The sequence below is a fragment of the Pogonomyrmex barbatus genome, unplaced genomic scaffold (genome assembly GCF_055798465.1).
Source record: "Pogonomyrmex barbatus isolate J1 unplaced genomic scaffold, ASM5579846v1 scaffold5, whole genome shotgun sequence".
NCBI lineage: Eukaryota > Metazoa > Arthropoda > Insecta > Hymenoptera > Formicidae > Pogonomyrmex > Pogonomyrmex barbatus.
This window is the reverse complement of record NW_028297149.1, coordinates 3428517-3440437: the sequence shown is the minus strand read 5'-3', so window position 1 is coordinate 3440437 and position 11921 is coordinate 3428517.

Here is an 11921-nt window from a genome sequence, read left to right as displayed (position 1 = left end):
CTTCCCCTTCTTCATCGTTCCAAATTCTCTCTCCCGGGATTATGAGGGAGTACATATGATCGTATTCTAAGAAAAAATATATCGTAAATTTTTATTTTCGATAATAATATTATGTCCTTAATCAATAAAGATATTATGTATTTTAATTAATATTTTCTCTCTATCGACTTACCGGGTGAAAACACTCGCTGATCGGGAGTACTTACTTCCGTATCTAAAAACAAAGTTGTATTAAGATTTCTAATTTTTTATTATTTGTTTTAAAAATTATTTATTTAAAAATGCAAACCTACCAGATGAGAGCTGAATAATTTCTGGCGCCTCCTCTTCTAATTCCTGCGTAGGTTCAATACGTGCCCTTCCTAAAAGCATTTAATATTTTAATCTTGGAAAATTTTTATTTTTTAACATTACTCCTGTCTAGTTTTTAATAATATTGCTTACGTGCTGGACCTGCTTCTATCTCATCCTCCGCGCGTCGCTTTCGAATTTGCGTGAGCGGATTCACCACCGCAGTGATTCTTTGACGTGCATTTCTTACTATAATTTATTATTAAAAATTAGCTAAATCGCGAGTTCGATATATGAGTTACTTTTATAAAAATAATAGAGTCACTTACTATTGTGGAGGTGAGAGAGGAGATTTTGGATGTGTCCATCCACATCCTCCTCCTCGTGTCCAACCGCACATCGCGTTTCAATTATTTTTCCGGCAATCTGGAGTAAACGCGCGTCGGTACCAAAATATCCTAGCTAATACAATACTCCCAATATTGTATCAGAACATTCGCATGAACGTGTGAAAAGCAGATAGTTGTCATCAAGTGAAACGTTAGATATTTGAGTTAAAAATTTCTCCGCGTTTATGCGAATATCCAACATCGATGCTAACTTTATGCTTCTTTTAATCACTTCACTGCCCATTTTTCGCACCTTTATTCGCATAAAATAATCCAAAACTTTTAAAATTCGCGTGACGAAACCGAGATGAAGCACGAAAGAATTCAACTCAGAAATAGTTTTAGATAGCGCAAAACGCATTATATATAGGGAAAATCTTTTCCAAAAGAGATTTATAAAAAATTGTAGAATTATCCTGTAGTTTCGAGAGGGTGAGGGGTAGGAATACTATCTCAGCCCAGGTAATAAATCATTTTTTCTTGAAAAATTTATATTACTTGGAGCTTGACCCTTTTTCGATTTCACTTTTTTTGTTTACTAACGGCGTATAAACAGCGCCAGATATATAGCACGTCCAAATAAATAGTTATTTAAATTTTTCGGAAGAAAAGTTTTCGCTTCTTCAAACATTTAACAAATTAAACATTAACAAATTTTAAACATTTATAAAATATTTCTTACTCGTACTTCTATTGTATATTTCGATACTTTCTTCTTCTTGAAATAGTTTCTGCATTTTACGATGATTTTACGATGATTTTTAAATTTTCTCATCTAATACCCTGATACGTTCGAACGTGATCGAACCTGTAATATTCGCTTTATTCGAGAAAATTCTTTTCTTGTTGAAAAAGAGCAACGTAAAATTATAGTTTATTCGAATGTTCAATAATTTATTTATTTAAAATTTTTCTCATCTAACATCGAAGATTCGCGTGTGTTCGAACATGATCGAATCTGTAATAATTCTGTTATTCGAGAAAAGTTTTTCCTTGAAAAAAAGCAGAGACAAAGCGAAAATACGCGTTTCTTCTAGAATCTTCTAGAATCGGTTTAACTGTATATTATTTGTAAATCGTACTTTTTTATTTATTTCAAAGGAGGGGAAGATGCGATATAGGTAGGTAATATACTGCTACACTGCTTCACTCGAGTAACGACATTAGAAGCGTCTACTTCGAAAATATCCCTCCGAGTTTTCGTTTGTTAAAAGTGGACATTTTGTTCAAAATTCTCTCATCGAGTAATATGGCCGGACAACAAGAAGCTGCGAATCCCACTAAACTAGAAAATATTCGCAAGATATTTAAGAACCATGTGCAAAATGTGGAACAAAATTTGCTGCTTTCTACGACGTACCCTCTCAATACGTACCTCTCATACGAAGAAATTACACGTGGGATTACAATTATCTAAAGAAAATATCTTCGAGCCTGTCGTTAAATTGAGTGGTAATTCTGCAGAAGGAATCAGCTTTGATCCGAACACGTGGCAACAATTTCAAGACAGTATTCGGTACATGAGCGCATACTTTAACGGAAGCAGCAAAAGCAAAGTAAATCCCATCACATTTGCAAACATATTCATCAACTTCACCTCTGCCTACGGTGCGAAAGCTGTATTGATGACGTATAAGGAAAATGAAAATTTTCCTAAAGAAAACAATACCGGAAATACGCGAGCAGACTCGAAAACGGTGGAACAACCTCCGTCGAAAAAAAGGAAAACTCATTCCGTTGCAGTTGTAATGCAACAAGCTACTTTTCAAGGGATGGAGGATATCGTCAAATGTATCGATGCTCGTATAAACCAGCTAACATCCATCGTCGATACTGTTAACGAGTGCGCACGTTATTTGATCAAGGAGATAGAACTATGTCTACCTAACAATTACATCGACGCCGATATCATCAAACTCACTGTCCGAGGCAACCAAAAGGATATCGAACTTGCTGTGAGAACGCAAATAAATAATTTACCATTTTTGGATACATATTTTGATATTGTATTTTTAGAATTAATTACATTAAAATTTAAAGGAATTACTACTATAATTTTATTGAATCGTGAGTTATAATTTTTATATAATAACCGAATCGTGTATTTAATTTTGTAACAAGAAGAATAACTCTGTAACAAACATATTCATATACATGCGAAAAATAAATTCAACTTATACTTGATAACATTGATACATTCAAATTTACGTCATTTCTTTATCTCTCTCTTTATCCTATATTTTTCACAACTTTTCCTTTTTGAAAGTCATTTACGCGGGCCTGCGCGAGCGTGTTTTTCTATTGTCTTCTAGTATATCTATGCTTTCCTGACCCACACGTCTCTCTCTCTCTCTCTCTCTCTCTCTCTCTCTCTCTCTCCTCCTTCAGTATGCCTGCATAGTTATCGTCACGTCAAAAGAAAATTTTTTCAGCCCGCGTGTTTATGGATAGGATAAAATCCTCATATAACTATAAGTTCGTCGTCGTCGTCGTCATCAGAAACCTTTAGTGTGAACCTGTCTGTTCCTGTTTTCCTTCAGCCAAATACCGTACGAGCTAGTAAATAATGATTATTACAGTAAATAATGATTACTCCGAAAATCTCATGTCTTCAAAACCTATATCCACTCGTAATCTATATTTCCCCCATACAAAAAATGTCAAACGAGTCGAGAAATTTATCTAAATTCACCGACTATGAGGCGCCGAGAAATCTTTCGCCCTAAGAAAAACGGGATTCTTCATATCCCGTATACAACCAGTAAAATTCCACAAAAAATTGGTTTTCTTCTTTTCGCTCCATCCCACGTGAACAAAAAATCACATTCCATTCTCGACAAGTATATTCCTTTTACAGACCCGCCATATTTCTTTTCGCAGTCACCATTTTGTTTTCGGACTCCAATCGGTTCCGTTTTCTCACCTTTCCCCTACCTCGTCTAGCATTTCGACAACCAATCGCACACACGGGGCACTATGGGTAGAGTCAATCACGCATCGGGCAGCTATGGAGCCAACCAATCAGAACGCTCCCACTAATTACCTAGTTATCATCTCCCATCCCCACCGACCAATCAGAACGCTTCATTTCCACGTGGCTGCCAGTTTTTAACCGTCGAGGGCCACGCCCCTGGCGCCAGTGGGAAGGTGGTGGGGGTTTGTTTTGACGCGTCATAATGCCCCACTTACTACTAACATCGTTGATCGCCAATCGGATGCGTGGAAAAAGAGCAACAAGCATACTATTTCGCTCATTCTTTCTACTTTCTTACTCTCATTATGTGTATTTATTAATAGTCATTTATTAATAGTCAATCAGAATTGTGACATAAGGAGCAGAGATTGTAATTAGAGGTTAGAGGAAATATATGTTTATATAGATATAAAAATCGATACGGATGAATAATATAATGATGAAGATATAATATAATGTATGCATTTCTTTCTAAATTAGAAAAAGAGAAAAGAAAAATGGAACAAATAAAAAGAATTAGTGTTTATTAGATATATTGCCGTAATGTATTCGTTTCGATGCACGCGTATTTATTACATTATTAGACTTATTGATCTTGTGCATAAAACAGGCCGATAAGTCAGAGTCACTGCAGGACCCAGTGAACATTGATTGGCTAGATCCTACAGTAATCCTGACTTATCAGTCTGATGATTCGTTGGATCGAAGACGTCTCGCGACAAAAATTGCAGCCGTACAAAGGCGACAACAATAATGACAATAATGATAATGTTTTTTAAAATAAAAGTTTCCAAATTGAACTTTGCATAGCAATATCTCCGTTCGTAGGACACGTAGCAGAAAAATAAAAATACTTTTATGTTAGTCGAACTCAAGCTATCGATTAATCCTTCTTAGAATTTGATCGATTTAGTCGTTATTGATATCTGATAATTTCGGATGCTCGCATCTCACCGACTCGCATAAAGTCACGATAGTGTTCTCGATTGACTTGACATCCGAGACACTACTGTGATCTCCTGATGTTTTGTACGCCATTTTTATAGTAAGATATAACTTGGCGCCAGTCATTGATATCAAATCTTTTATACAAATAATAATAACGACGTTTCTTAAAGTAAAAATTTATGAATCGAATTTTGTGTAGCAATATCTCCGTTCGTAGGGCACGTATGTCCATTTACTTGATACTTTTTTTATCTTTTTTTAAAAAGATATTTAACTAAGTCGTCTTCTGCCATCGTGTCTAAATTTCTGAAAATAACTTATGACTGATTCTAATCTCTATTACGCTTGAATTCGCTTTCCTGACTGTATCTTGTCATACATATACAATGACAATTAATACAAGTATATTTTTCTATATATATATATATATATATATATATATATATATATATATCTCATTATTATTATGTTATTATCATTATTCTTGTCTTTTTCCTCCTCTTCTTCTTCCTCTTTCTTTTTCTGTCCGCATCCCTCTTAGCCGACATTTTATATAAAGGTAAATTTTTTTAAAAAAGATAGATTAAATTTAAATTTAATTATATAAAATTCTATTAAATCATTTTTATATTCGCTTCGAATCTAGCACATATGTATATCAAACTCATTCTCTGACATGCATAACTTTTATATTTGACATATCATTTTGAAGGTTAATTTAGAAGATCATAAAAAGATTACTTGAAGGAAGTGCTGCAGCAGGAGCTGCGATGGCGGTGTGGAGCTGTGGAGGCAACAGCGAGAGCATGTTTATGTCATCTCGTCCTAAGATCATACAGTGCATCAGGTAATAATAATGCGCGATAACTGATTATAAGCAAAAATACATAAGTAAATTTTCTTCTTTCTTTAGTTTGCGATTGGTTAATCAGTATATAAAAAGTAATAAAAAAAGAGAAAGAAACAAAACAAGAAGAAATTGTTGATATATAGAGTACCATTATTTAAAATACATAACATAATAAAAAAAAGTTTTTATTAGAAATCTATCTTCTAGTAATTACCCTTTATAAGTATTTTTTAGCATTCTTGTTCATCTTTATAAAATATTTCAAATTTTGTATTATGTTATGTATTTTAAATAATGGTACGCTATATGTCAACAATTTCTTCTTGTTTTGTTCCTTTCTCTTTTTTATTGTTATTTTATCTTTTTTATCTTTTTTATTTTTTCTTAAGCATAAGTTAATTGAAAAAAATTATTAACAAAGGGTTAAAAATTTAAGAACATATACCTATTTTTATTTAAATAAAAAAATTATGAGAAAATTATAAATTATGCTAGATCACATTTACAAAAATTACTTGAATATAAAATAAAAATGTGTTTTAATAGAAATGTAATCAGGCACGATAGTGTCTTAGGTGTCAAGTCAATCGAACACTATCGTGTGACTTTACGCAAGTCGACAAGATGTGAGCACCGGAAACTATCGGATCTCAATAATGGATCAAATTCTAAATAAGCTCGATCGGTAGGCTTCAGTTCAACTTGCATAATAAAAGTATTTTTATTTTTCTGCTATATGTGGAGATATTATTACGCAAAGTCTGATTTGGAAATTTTTACTTTGAAAAACGTATATATATATAAAATTTCGATTGAATGAAAAAAATAAGATACATCACAAGAATGAAAATACTTGTCAGCGTGTATATGTGAGCAAGTTATGCGTTTGTGCGACCAGAATTAAATATAGAATTTTAGTTTTAATTTCTTGCATTTATTGCAAATTGTAAATGCGATCAAATTATACGGTTGTGCGAATTAGAATTAAATATAGTATTTTAATTTTAATTTCTTGCGTTTGTTGTGGATTGTAATTATCATATTAAACAATAAATTTTGCCTTGTTTATAACATTCAGATAATTTCATCATTACTTTTACATTTTCATTATTTTTTTTATTCGGTAGAGCGTCAAATGTTTTTACATGTTTTACATACATTTCTATATATGTATTAAGAGTACAATCAAAAAGAATGATGGTATGAATAAAATAAAATTTTTCTTTATAGAACAGAATTAATTTCTTACTATATTACAATAAAAGTTCATATAAGTAATCTTTAATACTTAAAAAGAATTGACATTTTTGTTATTATTTCTTAATTATATTTCCGTTAGAGCATACGTCTACTTACCCATTTAAATAATTTTTGTAAAGCTAAATTTTTAAATATGATTTAGAAAAATCTATAAATTTTGTAATGTTTGCATTTTGAATATAACATTGTAATTTATAATAAACATAGTAAACTTTTAATTTATTTTGATTTTTTAAGAGAATTTCGGATATATATCGAATATATATTATACAATTGCATTAAGAAAATGATTCTATATGTATTCCCATTTACTATACTATTTATAACTTTTATACGTAAAGTTGACTGCTTATTATAACATTGTCAGTATATAAAATATAGTAATCAGTATATAGTATAATATAACAATTTTCATTTTCATATTATCAATTTTCAATTTCATATTATCAATTCTGCTTATATTATTAATTCTGCAATTCATTCGTATCATTATTAATAATTTTTTAATGCTATATATCAGAGTTAGCAAAATGGCTCGTGAGTCATCCCCTCCATCGAACGCTGTCCTTTCCAACTCGATTCATCGGCCAATTTCAGTGACGACTGTCAGTCACTGATGATGGGACTACTTCCTATCATAAACTGTTCGAAATTTCGATTTTTTTTCGATTTACGTAATGTAGCCAAGTCGGTCGTATTAAAAATAAAAATGAGTCAGCGCCATACGCACGAGACCGTATCTTTACGTGAGCTTCTCAGTTGCGAGTACTTGAGATTATCAGATCTCAGAAACGGCTGGACTGATTAAATTATTATATAGTATATTCAATCGATCGAATTACATGCAAGAAAAATTATATACATATACATTTTTGTATTTTTTTCTTGTGCTACATGCCCCATAGGCGAAGATATTATGTTTCAAAGATAAAAAGTGAAAATTTTTATTTAAGAAATGTCATCTCCGTACAGTGAACTATATGTATTTATTTTTTCTTATTAATACATTTTCACGTCTACACATTTAATACGTTTATTATTATTAACAAGTTCTGCAATATTGACTTCAATTTGCATTGTAGCGAGACGAAGTTGATATTTCAACAATTCATTGGTTAATGCACTACGTTGAGCAGATTTCATGTATCTTAATGCAGAAAATGTGCTTGTTCAAATATATGTCGATCCGAAAAAAGATTTTATTTTAAGAGTAAAGTCAGTGAGTTTTGGATACCAACCTTATGGCATGACTTCAAAAATTGTAGCATTGATTTCTGTTCTCGATAGCATAAATTATTTTGTAAATTGCACACTTTTTCTTGAAAATCATTTCTAACATATTATTTTTTTTATATTAAATAGTATATTTTATTATTATTTACAAATACAACTACATTTATATGTAACGAGTATTTTCTCTCTTAAAGAACATTAACAGATTTTGCGACTCTTCTGACCTTTGCCATTGAACCTCTATCTTGATAATATTTATTCATCTAGCAGGTGTAAGATCAGACGGTTTAGTTCTTTTTAACCGCCTTATTCCCCTAGTATTGAGAAGTTTAGATGCTTCCGCATTCTTGTGGGATGACAGACGCTGTCGATGTTTATCCGCGACTTCTGTAATTATTTCTTGTACTGTCTTGATATTTAAATCCAAATGTAGACGGTCCATACGCATAAACCTAGGTGCGTTCACAGCACAGCGCAGTATTTTATTTTGGAATTTTTGTATTGTTTCTAAGTGGGTCTTTCTAGCACAACCCCACAGTTAAATATCATAAACCCATTTACTGGTTTTAAGACTTGTTGGTATATTAACAATTTATTGTATACTGATAGCTGGGGTCTACGACCCAGCAACCATACATCTTGCTTGAATTTGAGATTCAGCTCCTTTCTTTTAGTTTTTACGTGTTTTTTTCAGCACAGTTTAGTATTGTAAGAATTAGACGACCGTAAGCGGTCATGAAAGAGATTCGGAATATAAACACTAACAGAGAGGAGCCGTCGTGGTCGTGCAGACTAAGTGTCGGATAGGTAGACGAGGGATCCCGAGTTCAAATCCAGTCGGTCTCCGTTAATTTTTTCCGAATCTAATAGATATCTTTCAATCTCAGAAGTGGGATTCAGCCTATGTTACCTCAGAGAAGATTCAGCCTATGTTACCTGACAAGTCGATCGTTCAGGAGTGAACGGAAAAAGTCGGGGGTAGTACTCCAAAGTCGTTGTCGGTCGTTCAAGAGAAATGAACGGGAAAAAAGTCGCGGAGTAGTACTCCAAAGGAGTCGTGTCGGTCGTTCAAGAAAGTGATCGAAAGTCGGGAGCAGAAGCTCCAAGTTTCGGATAAAAGTCCGATAGAGGAAGACTCGGTACATTCGGGACGAATGTAATACCAGAATGGCCGAACTGTAAGAATTAGACGACCGTAAGCGGTCATGAAAGAGATTCGGAATATAAACACTAACAGAGAGGAGCCGTCGTGGTCGTGCAGACTAAGTGTCGGATTGGTAGACGAGGGATCCCGAGTTCAAATCCAGTCGGTCTCCGTTAATTTTTTCCGAATCTAATAGATATCTTTCAGTATCTAAAATCATACTTAGGTATTTTAAACTGTATATTGGAACTGCTACACTGTTAATATAGGCAGACAGAGCAGCATGTTTACAATTTGCATAATTTATATGTGGAGACTTACTTTCGTTGAGTTTAATGCGTCATTTTTTGGTCCATGTTGTAACTATAATACATATAAATATATTTTCATTTTCAGTTTTAAAACGTAATATCTTCGCTTGTGGGGCATGTAGAATAGAAAAAAATGAAAAGACATTTTGCATGTAATTCGAGTCAATCGATTGCCAATCGATGAATATACTAATAATTTAATCGTTCAATCGTTTCTGAAATCTGATAGTCTCAGGTACTTGCAACTGAAGAGTTCACGTAAAGATACACGGTCGGTCTCGCGTGAGTATGACGCGCATTTTTATTTTCAATACGATCGACTTGGCTACATTATGTCATATAGCGAAGAAAAAAATTGAAATTTCGGACAGTTTATGATGGGAAGTAGGCCTTATACCATCGTGACTGATAGCCGTCACTGAAATCGGCTGATAAATCGAGTTGAAGAAGACAGCATTCGATGGAGGGAATGGCTCGCGCTTTGGTCACACTTTGTCCTGCTACATCAACAATAATGAGCGGTAACCAAGCGACGTTGGAAACGTTCGAGTGCATCGAACGAGAAAGTACACTAGTACTCTATCATTTTCTTGCAGCGCGTCGAGCGTGAAAGAGTACGATAGAATCTCTATTCTCTTCTCGCAGCGTGTCGAGTGCGAGAAAATCAGTACGAAAATCAGTATCTCTGTTTTCTTCTCGCAGCGCATTGAGTTAAGCCATCGTCTTTCACGGCGAAAATTGTAACCGTCAAATGTAACGATAATAATAATGACAACGTTTCTTGAAAATTTCGGATTGGACATTTGAATCATATTTCTATTCGTAGGGCACGCACAAAAAATATAAAATCACTTTTATTATACGAATCGAATCCAAACAATCGATTGAATCTACTTAAAACTTGATTGATTCAGCCATTAATGAAATTCTAGATAATCTAGGGTACTCGCAAATCGTCGACTCGCATAAAGTTACACGGTAATGTTCCGGTTGTCTATATGACTTGACACCCGAGACACTACCAGGTATCCTCATGTGTGTGCGCGCGCGCGTGCGTGCGTGCGTGCAAGGAAAATCGCGAGATTAATTGTTACATGGGGCAAGTTGTTATAGTTTTTTTATTTACCAAAGAGGATGTAATAGCAGAATCTTTACTAAAGAGAGACCTATCACAAGTGCTCAGAACTGATTTGATTCTTCTTGAAATATGTTATTAAACACAAAAATCTAAGAAACACGTATTTTTTTATATCTGCCTAATCTGAATTTTAAGGGGTGAAACAACCCCTCAAGGGCTAAGGCATATAGTAAATTTTTATTAAAACTTACACAGCTCGGATGACTTTGATCTTGACATATGTTGTCAAGGTCATGACCCTGAGTAACTTTGCCTTAACAACTAGATGGCGATTTCTCATAGTTTCTGAGATATTTAAAGTTAAATACAGCTAGAGATAAAATTGCATAAGCTGGGCAATCTCATGAATTTTAATGACCTTGACATACAAGATGTCTCAAAATTCCCACATTTGGAGTATACTATGTGATTCTTTTTGATAAAAAAAACAATGTTTTCCTTTAGCAACATTGCATTTGACAAGTAGTTTTTATAGTGGATCAGATTAAAGGTGACGAATGAGCGCAAGTATGTATGTACATAGCGATCAGGACCAGCGCGAGTTCCTCAGGTCGACGTAGCCTGGTACCTAATCTTTGACTACTTCACGTACTGTATTGTTTAAATAACTGTTAACAAAATAAATACTGTTTTCATCCTTTACGTAATAATTTAATAAAAGAACTGTTTGATTTCATAACATTATCTGGAAATAAAAACAAATGTAAATGTAATATGGTTTATGAACTGAGTGTTCTATCATTTTAATTACTGCGCAATTGCACATGACAATTAAAAAGAAATACAATTATTTCAAAATATTTAAAATATTTTAAAAATATTTTTGACATGTTTTTAAAACAATTATTTACATAACGTCAAAGTTATAATTATAAAATTATTTATTTGAATAAATATAATTCTTCATATTTTTCTTATATGTTACGTCCAGTGGACTCTACGATTCTTTTCTTTTTCGAAGCAAATGCGCGAGCTTCGATACAGCGTAAAGCACCCCGATAATAAACTAAAATAATTTCTTAAGAGCTCAAGCCGTGGACATGAACCGAACACATGAACCTCAGATTGTTGAGAGCCCGCTTTTCAAACTAACAAATAAACTATAAAAATCCGGCCAAATTGTAACCGAATTAAAATAACAATTGGCAGTCATATGCAAACTATGCCAAACATAAAGAAATCGTCAGTGCACTGACGATGACGAAGAATCATAAATCGCCAAAGTAGATATTTGTTTTTTTCCCATGATAGGCTGCGCACCTGAATAGCCGCCTATGTGGCGACAGTTTAATCTTTCAGACCTATTCAATTATAAATATTAAGATAATGTCATATATTAATGGAGGCTCGCATCCACTACCTAATTATCCTCCCTAAATCCTC